The sequence below is a fragment of the Apium graveolens genome, chromosome 5, assembly GCF_009905375.1.
Source record: "Apium graveolens cultivar Ventura chromosome 5, ASM990537v1, whole genome shotgun sequence".
NCBI classification, from domain to species: Eukaryota; Viridiplantae; Streptophyta; class Magnoliopsida; order Apiales; family Apiaceae; genus Apium; species Apium graveolens.
In genome coordinates, this window is record NC_133651.1 from 179,375,474 (window position 1) to 179,385,847 (window position 10,374).

The 10,374-nt window shown below is 36.1% G+C and overlaps 1 non-coding gene across 1 annotated transcript; it reads right to left on the reverse strand.

Moving 5' to 3' along the window:
• Nucleotides 1-9,965: 9,965 nt before the first annotated feature.
• Nucleotides 9,966-10,072, reverse strand: LOC141662450 (small nucleolar RNA R71). Its single transcript, XR_012550566.1, has one exon. It is a non-coding gene; the product is annotated as a small nucleolar RNA R71 (small nucleolar RNA).
• Between the last annotated feature and the right edge of the window lie 302 nt (nt 10,073-10,374).

Below are 10,374 nucleotides of genomic sequence, written 5' to 3' on the forward strand. Positions count from 1 at the left end.
AGTACGGAGCTTTTGACATTGGTTCAGCTCCGGGTACTAAATTGATGGAAAACTCTATCTCACGATCTGGGGGTAGTCCTGGTAACTCATCTGGAAAGACTTATGGGAATTTATTTACTACCGGAATTTCCTCCAATTTAGGTGCTTCCTTCTTAGTATCCACCACATGTTCTAGATATTCCTTATATCCTTGTTTTAATATCTTCTTTGCTTGCATGATTGAAGAAACTTCTTATCTGGCTTCTGCCCTTGAAAACTCACCCTAATATTATGTTCCATAAATATAACAATTTGCTTTTTTCTTGCAGTCAATCTTTGCCTTATGACGGGACAACCAATAACTTCCTAAGATTATATCAAATTCTCCTAACTCGAAAGGTATTAGGTCGGACGAAAAAGAATATCCTAAGATTTTTAGAGGTCATTTATGACATAACTGATTTACAGGTACTTTGTCTTGATTAGCCACTTCTATAATTAAGGATTCTTTTAAATCTTCCAATATTAAATCTATTCTATCCACACAATCCTTCTATATAAATGACTTAGATGCTCCAGAATCAAACAATACTTTAACATGTATGGAATTAAAGGGGAGCTTACCTGCTACCATATCAGAATCTTGAGCAGTTGGCCTTTTAGTTATCATGAAAGTTCTAGCCTTGGATGTACTGGATGCCGGGCCTTTCGATGCACTACCTCCAACACTACCATGAGAAGCACTCCTATAGTTCTTGGCAAGATGTCCTAATTTGCAACAAATATAGCAGGTGACTCATGAATTCTCCACTTTACATTTCGACGCATAGTGTCCTTTATGTCCACCCTTGAAACATTCAATGCTTAATTTGCACACTCCACCATGCTTTTTACCACATTGCTTATATTTCGCTATTGGTGGCCTGACCGACTTAACTTGATTATAACTGACTGAGGTGTTACTAGGCCTGTTTTGAGAAAAATTTTGTCTTTTGAATCCCCTATCCCTATTCTTCCCAAACTTTTTCTAAAACTTGTGACTGGACCCCCCTTGATCTTGTTTTTCTTCCACAACTTTCTCTTTCCGCTTCTTACTTTCTTTTTCCCCGGCGGTTAATTTCTGAATACTTTCTATTACCATAGCAGCCTGAACTACCGAGGTATAGGTCTTCAGTTGTAAAATTACAACTCCACTTCAAATTTTTGGTTTCAATCCATGTTAAAACCTTTTTGCTTTTTAAGCTTCAGATCTTACATACTCTGGTGCAAATCTGGCTAATTCCGTAAACTTAGCCTCATACTCCGCTACACTTTTATCGCCTTGCTTTAATTCTAAAAACTCAATCTCCATTTGGTTTTGCAGAAAATCAGGAAAATATTTTTCTAAAAATAACTCTGTAAACCTAGCATATGGAATAAGACCTTCTCCTTTTAATGCATTGGTTGATTCCCCCCCAGTAATTCGCTTCATTTTTCAAGAAATAACTCGCATAAGCTGCCTTAAAGTCATCGCTTACTTGGGTGAGGTTGAAAGCTTTCTCCATTTATTTTAACCATGCTCCAATAGCTACTGGATCAGCCTCACCCTTAAACTCAGGAGGTTTAACTGTCCGGAAAGATTTGAAATTAAGGGTCTGGTTAACCCCTTGATGTTGCTGCTGCAACTGAAGTTGTTGAATCTAATGTTGCTGCTATTGGATTAACTACTACTACTGTTGTTGTTCCTGCTGCTGGAATCGTTGTTGTTGTTGTTGCTGAAACTGTTGTTGTTTTTGGGCCATTTGATTTGTCTGCTGGGACAACAAATCTAGAATTTTGTTTATAGCTGGACCCCAGCAGAACTACTGCTATTTTTTTTAGACTAGGTAGCTTTCTTGGGCGGCATTTTTCCTGAAATATAGTAGTGGATTTATTGGAAAGCATAATAAGTATGTATGACAGAAAAGATCATCATTTTAACGGTACACCTGTATCTGGAAAATGCTTCCTCGATAAAATACCCACGTCTTTGTTATGGGGGGTTCATCTATAAAAGATATCTAGATCAACAACACTAACAACAATGACAGTATTAGAAACAATAACAATGCAGGAAAACCGAAATGTAATGATACTAAAAACCATAATATGAATTCTCAATATAATAGCAACTTATTAGCTTCCCACAACTACTAAAATACAATAACTAAACTAATCCGATACACAACAAAACTTGGCTTGCTATATCAACCACAAACTACATTGAGCAAACTAGAAAATTGAGTCAAACTTGGGGATCTCTGGACTTTATCGGGCACACTAGTCCGAGTTCCGAACAATTATTCCTCTAATGGCGATTTCCTATCACCTTTAAGTGGCTCGTCAACCACTGAATCAATATTTCTAAGGCCGCAGCTTTTGCCATCGGACCCTGAACCCTCTCTGTTGCCTTTGCCTCTAAAATATCAACCTAATATAGAGCCTTTATCTCGAATTGGAGATCATCACTCGAAACAAAATACCCCACTGGTGGTCTCACTGGTAAGTCATCCACACAACGGGCCAACTCTATATTCTGGGAATATAAATAGTCTCTCTCTAGTACCATGGCCTGATCAATATGGTAAGGAATGGGAGCAGGATCTCCAGTGGTGCGGCAACTAGATGGAATATATGGACCTCTGAAACTAGGACCACTATCAGGGGTAGACTCCCTACCAGCGGTATCAACACCGGGACGAGAGGAGATACCTATTTCTGGATTAGGGTAGGTACTGAAGAATGCACAAGAGCTGTATCCAGGATAGGAGATGACATCCCTGTAGGATCATCTCAAAAGGAGGACCAAGAAGAGTCCAAGTGAGGAGCCTCAGAACTGTCAGATATCTCTATGGGTTACTGCAATAATATATATATATTATATATATACACAGGGAAGATATAATAAAAGGTTAGGGACAGTTCTATCAAAATAGCAATAGATGTCAAGGTCACTGCCTTAGAAACCCTCGAATAGACTCTTAAAATCGCTCCTCTAAATGAGTTGCTCGACTCACATTTCTATCAAGTTTTACTAAAGGTTTGACTCTACACCTAACCTAAATCAGAGACATAAAACTTTGGCTCTGATACAAATTGTGACATCCTTAAACTCCAGGGTCTAGAGTTTGACATCAAAATAATAAAATAGAAATATAAATAACAACTGAACTGAAATAAAATACACAACTACAACATTACGACCCTATGAACAAGATCTTACCAGGTTTAAGTATGAAACTAGGTTATACAAAACTTTACAACTCATAATAAAACCTATCAGAACCTAATCACCTACCTAACTATTACCTCCAACCCACCTCATAGGAACCAAACAGAATAGATAGCTGACTTTTTCCCTGATTTCGACCAACGGTGGTCCTTCTAGCGGGAAAGCGGAGTCTAGGGATCTTAAAAGAGTAATATAGAGATATACAAAACAATGAGCCGACGAATGCTCAACAGTACCAGATATATGAATAAACAGGTTATAGATTTCTTACCAAATGATTAAGTAAAATAGTTGAAATCCCTTTTAAGAAATGGAAACCACATCATACTAGCATGCTTTTTTAAATCAAATACAATGTAAATAAAATAAAGAATTCCAAAACTCCTATTTTAGCACGCTATCCTTTTCTGAATAAAATAACTTTAAACATTTTCAAAATTGAATTAATCAGTTCTATTGGATGTTCAACAGGTGAAGATAGCTAACCAATCTATCAACATCGGACAGCTCTAACGACCATCCAGAATTACGTGTTCCGAAACTTGGAGACTAGCCAGGTCTCTATTACGCTGGACTAATCGGTTAAAAGAAAATATGCAACCGAATTAGCCTCTTACGCCACCACATGTTGGGCCGTTACCGAATAACGGACCTCTTACGCAAGTCCAACAAATTACCTGATTTCCCTTTTTATTCTAGTTCTAAAATTTGAATTGATTATACCTATCTCTTTCCAAATTTCATGACATAAGTGAACTGAATATTTCACGACATAGGTGAACTGGATATTTCACGACATGGGTGAACAAAATATTTCACGACATAGGTGAACAAAATATAATTCCAATTTGACTTTAAATCATAATTAGAGATAGATAAACCACGAATTACTATTCCCAAAACAACATTGAATAAAACAAAATTTCTAAACAAGGGAATACGTAACTAAAATAATTTTGATCAAGTATGAATATATTAATCAAACAATGCAACCATGTTTATTCAAAAGTACTGAACCATAACAAATATGGTCAGAGGTACTTGCCTTGCTAAGCTTTACTTATGAACTGCTAGGTTTGTTAGGGTTTATACGGAACTATTCGTTTGAAGTATATACTATTATAATAATCATTTGAGTATCTTGAATGCATGTTTTCACATTGTCTGTATATTATATATTGTAGACAATCTAGTATCAAATGGGATAGCAGAAGATTAGATTATCAAGCTCCTTATATAACATAATAAAGGTTCACAGTCTAAGTGGTGTTAGACAATCCACTGGAAGGGTTGAAGTATTATTTAGAAATAGTATATCTTTAATATTGTATAATGCTTTTATAATTTGTGTATATTGAACGAGATCAAAATAGTAGAATAATTCTTTCTTTTATTCTGACAATAAAGAAGAACTAAGAATCTATGATATTATTATTGCTTAGGTTCTTAATCGGGATATAGTGATTGACACTTGTATATAATACACATGCTTTGATTCATACATTAAGTGATTTATTTTAAATTACGAATTTATGTATTGGGCAATGACATTATATACAGAGTGGGATATTGACTATAAAAGGAAACCCTGTCCGAAAAATATATTCGGGTGTTGATGTCCTCTTGAAAGGTCATAAAGCTAATTGTGCTTTAGTCCTACAGGCAAATTTGTTCTTGCACAATTATAAGGTTGAGTGGATAATCAAGGATAAAAGATGTTGATTAAATTAATTGTCAGAAATTAATTTAATTAATGTACATGTGATATCTTAAACATTGGGAATTTAATAAGCAAATAATATGGGAGCCGAATTAAATAATTAATTTATGGAATTAGGAAAGGTAGTGCAAATATTAATTCTTTAGTGGATTGAATTAATATTTAATGACATTGGGCATGGCCCAGAATGTCATTTGGAGGCCCAACCTAATTGTCCATGATCCCTACTATAGCCTATAAATATTCCAATTACTAAACTAAGTGAAGCGTGAACGCGAGAACACGAGAACACAAAAATGAAATAAGATCTTAGGGTTTGAGAGAGGCAGACATTTTTCTCAAGGAGCTAGCTAGGGATTTGGATTTTCGGAGTTCTAAGGAGAGGTACACTTTGGAAGATCGAAGCCCACACTTCGTCCAAAGAGAATCATGGAATACAGTAGAAGACGTGGATTTGAATCACTTGCGCTATAGCAATTAAGGCTAATGTTCTGTTCACACTCATTAATAATTCATATCATAAAATGCAGGGTCGAGGTCACGTTGTTCCAATAATTGGCATTAGAGCCTGGTTCTATGTTCTCCGTTTTATGATATAAAGTCCACGTCATAATTTTATATATGCATATTTATAGTGGTATGATTTTATTGATTCTGTGATGCAGGCTGATATTCACTATTATGGCCATGTTTTAATTATGTATTTGGATCCCACGTGGTTTAATCGTGGTAATTTTGTTATGATTAAGATCCCACGAGGTTTATCGTGGTTTTGTTGTAAATCACGAGGGTTGATCGTGATAGTTTTTCCTATTCTGGTTTTTCTCATGTAATAGAATAGTCTTGTTCAGCTGTATTAAGTTGTATGTAATTGTTTGAGCGATTAAGCTACAAGAAATAGAGATTTTCCGTTGCTGCATTCTTTTTTCAGGGAGCTTCGTTGTTGTGGCTGCAAATTTTGTATACGATGTTCCATTTGGACTTGCAATAACTTTTCGGAAACGGCAAAATGAGACGGACATGCTGCAATACATCTAAAGATCCATTGTCCCAGTTTTTAAGTTTTTCTGAGGATGTTTAAGCTTTCAACCGGGCTCTCAAAGTTTTTGAGAAATTTTGAAGGATGAATTCAAGACATCCGTTGATCAAGTCATTCGTTGATGATTAAAGACATCCATTGATCAAGATATCCGTTGATCAAGTCATCCATTGATGATCAATACATCCGTTGATCTAGTCATCCATTGATGATCAAGACATCCGTTGATCAAGTCATCCGTTGATGATCAAGACATCCATTGATCTATTCATCCATTGATTATCAAGACATCCGTTTGTAACACCCCCAAATCTAGGGTCAGGAATTTGGGTCGTCACACCATCTTTCAATCATGTATAACCTGTATTGATTCAATAATTCAACAGACCCCATTCTCACGTACAGACACACACACAAGTTATAGCCTTAGAAATGATGTACACAATGTAATCTTCTTTTATTACAACTCAATTGTATTTTACAAGATCTTAAACAATTATTCGTAACCTCTACATAAAGTTACAATAATTACTATTAACATCTTATACCAATCTGAATACTCTGGTCCACCTGAGAAATAGATGTAAGGGATTCTCCCCACGATTTCAATTGACTATGTCCCACACCGGTATACTGGTAACCTGCTGTATTGTGACATTTAAAAGAAAGCAAGTGTGAGAAATAATGCTCAGCCATAATAATCAATAGTATGAAAAGACTGTTAAAGAAATTATATGAATCCGTATCAGGATATGTATTTATTCAAAGTAGTTTTCTTGGTGATACACACCTCTTTTCAAAAAAATTCTTTGATTGACTTATTAGTCTGCAAATACCTTAATGGTAAACCCAGCACCTAGGCTTGGGTTACAGTATTGTATCTCAATTCCAATTGGAAGAATAGGACATTCACTGGAGCCACCGCTTATGATGATCAGTCGTAAGACGGAAATTAGTAACCTTTTCTACTAGTAGAAGGACGACACATTCGTATCCCGGTTATCACCCTTGCTGCATTCGGGCTACGTGTCCCATTTCGGGTATACACATACTTCAGAAGTTCCTAAGTACACAAAGTACCTTCGCCTGCGGTACCTTTGGTAGTCTCCCTAGTACTCTTCGTACTAGAGTGTACCCCTCCAATTCCTTTGAAGAATTCTATCATCTCTCAAAAACTCGAACCACATCGAAGTTCCTCAAGTGTTTCGCTTGTTGATAGAAATAACTCATCTTATATGAGAATTTTTGGAGGAAGTACTAAGGTAATGTGAGTTGACCGTTGTCGACAGGTAAATAATTAAGGGGGAGTTTCTTTAGAAACTATAGTCAAAATATATAAGGTATGTTGAGATAATATTCTTCGACGATCTGAAAGTATTAGTATGATGTTTTGAAACTAAAAAAATATTTTAAAATAGGTTTTATGATTTTTAAATGATATTAAATCATCTAATAAATACTGAATAATTAAATAATAATTATTAAATAATTAAACCTCGAATAGTTCTTCTTTGAAAGACTATTTGAAATAATATTTCTCAACTAATTTATGTTTAAGTAATTATATTAATCTTTAGTATATATAAAATAATTGGTTTTAAAATAAAGTAAACATTGGAGAATACTTCTCCCTTTTTAAATGAATATTTTAAATAATATTCATTGATGGGTAATTAAATAGAGTTGAGGGAATACGATCTTTAGAAATTATTTTTAAATAAAATTCAAGGTACTTTAATATTTCGCAAGAGGACATCGAGTCCATTGGAATAAAATTGCTATAGATTTTTAATCATCCCAAAATATCTCCGGGATAATATTGGGGTTTATACTTTATAAAAACTGACCGACTCTCGGACTTACAACTTATACACCACACTCTACTGTAGCGTTAATATTCTTAAATAAAACACCTCCGGAATACTTCCGGGTTTTCATCAAATTATACTGACCCATTGATAAGTGGATTTTATATATACCTGGAATGCTTCATTACAAGCTTAAGTAGATGTTTTGGACACAAGTTATTGGTAATTTTTGATGTGTTTGTGTATTTTTGCATCTCAAGCATTAGTTGGAGGATGAATGAAGCTTTTATTGAATATATAATGAAAAAATTCAAGAATCTGAAGTCAAGCCCATTCCCAAATTGTAGAGGATCTCGAGATTCACATGGACTATTCGATCGTCGAATTCTGATAAGCGGAACTCAATTTACAAGCAAAAGAAGAAATTGGAGCAAAAATCCAAAAGCACGGCGCGCCCGCGCTGGGAAGCGGGGCGCCCGCGCTAAAAGAATAGTAGCACGGCACGCCCGCGCTGGAATGCGGGACGGCCGCGCTAGAAGGTCAGAAATAGAGCGCGCCCGCGCCGGGATAGCGCGCGGCCGCGCTAGGTCATTTTCACAGAAAAATGATTCTGGTCTGATTTTGAGAGTCTGGAAGCCCAGAACGACCAGAAGCCAATATATACCAATAAAAAGATGTTTTTAACAACAAGGAAACCTGGGAGAGCAATAAGAAGACCTAGAGAGCACAAGATGGCTACGGAGAAGAAGACTTTTGCTTTCTTTGATTTAGGCGATACTTGGATGCTTATTTTCGATTTGCCTTTGAACCCTAGTAATCCTATATTATATTATATCATGATTTCATTGGAACCCATGGTGATGATGGGTTCGATTATGAACTAATCATTATCGTGGGGTTATAACGGATTTACTTATGCATTTTAATAGTTAATTTGTTCAATATCTTGGTGTGTGGTGATTGATTGATATCCTATTATTGGTTGAGCTTATTCGTCTTATGTGCGTAGCTAACATATAAGATAGCGTGTTAATCTCTATTGAAGCGACATTGAATATAGAGTTTTAGAACTTTCCATGCTAGCATAGGTTCATGTGTTATTGTTATGCATGATTCGTAGGTAATTTTACCCATCTTACTTGCCCTATGTAATCACGATAGATAACTTGCGCATTAAGCCGTTATGTTTTCAATTTTTATAGACATATAGGGACTAAGCATAATTGGTGTCTATTCAACTTCTATCTCTTTTGTGGATGCTTGGTAGTAGGGTATTCATACAACGAAAGTTGGTGTTTACTAGTTTCGTGTTATCTGATTAGTGTCATCACCATTACATGCTAAGGTTAAGAACAAAAAGACCATTGAATGAAGTATTTAATGAAGTTAGGATCCCCTGTTTGTCATATATATTAATTGAACCTTTCTTGTTCTCTTAGTTATAATTGTTAGTTTAATTCTTAGTTATAAATAATCTCAACTTGTTATTTGTCTTAGCAATGGATAATAACCATATCATTGTTGCATAGGTGCATATTCTTAAATTAAACAAAGAGTCTCTGTGGGAATGAATCTGATTTATATCTTCTACTACTTTCGAACGCGTATACTTGCGTGAATTTTAGCACGTGCTTTCGCCCTAACAAGGTTTTGGCGCCGCTTCCGAGGACTCGGTGTTATTTTTTAGTTTATGTGCTTGTCATCAGTGGTCGTTAAAGTTCACTGACTCGGACTCTTTTATTTTCATGGTTTACTTGTTGTGTTTCAGGTACTCATTACAATGGGAGATCCAGCAGCACGAACGAAATCCTTGATGGATTTTTCTCAACCCAAGATCAATGACATTCAATCTAGCATTGTCAGGCCAGCTATCACAACTAATACCTTTGTGATCAAGCCTGACATAATTCAGATGGTACAGAATTCAGTTCAGTTTGGGGGTGCTCCAATGGAAGATCCCAATACGCACATTAGGGATTTCATAGAGATCTACGACACCTTCAGGTTCAATGGTATGTCTGAGGATGCTGTGAAACTGATACTGCTTCCCTTCTCTCTGAGGGACAAGGCTAAGAGCTGGTTACACTCTCTACAGTTGGTTTAATTACTACTTGGGAGGATCTTGCTCAAAAATTTCTTACTAAATTATTCCCTATGGCGAAGACAACTGTAATGAGGAATGCTTTTACTCAATTTGCGCAGCAATAGGGAGAATCTCTATGTGAAGCTTGGGAGCGCTCCTAGGAGATGCTTAGAAAGTGTCCTTATCATGGAATGCCTGACTGGATGGTGATCAATTGCTTTTATAATGGTTTCGGAGCACAGTCAAGACCCATGCTCGATGCAGCATCAGGTGGAGCATTATGGGCAAAGAGCTATGAGGAAGCTTATGAGCTAATTAAACTGATGACTGCTAATGAGTATCAGTATGCAACCCAGAGATCGCTACAGAGCAAGGTAGCAGGAATTCTTGAAGTGGATACAGCTATAGCTATCACTGCTCAACTAAAGGCATTGTCTATGAAGATCGATTCTCTCGCTAACTATGGTGTTAAGTAGATAACCAGTGTTTGTGAGC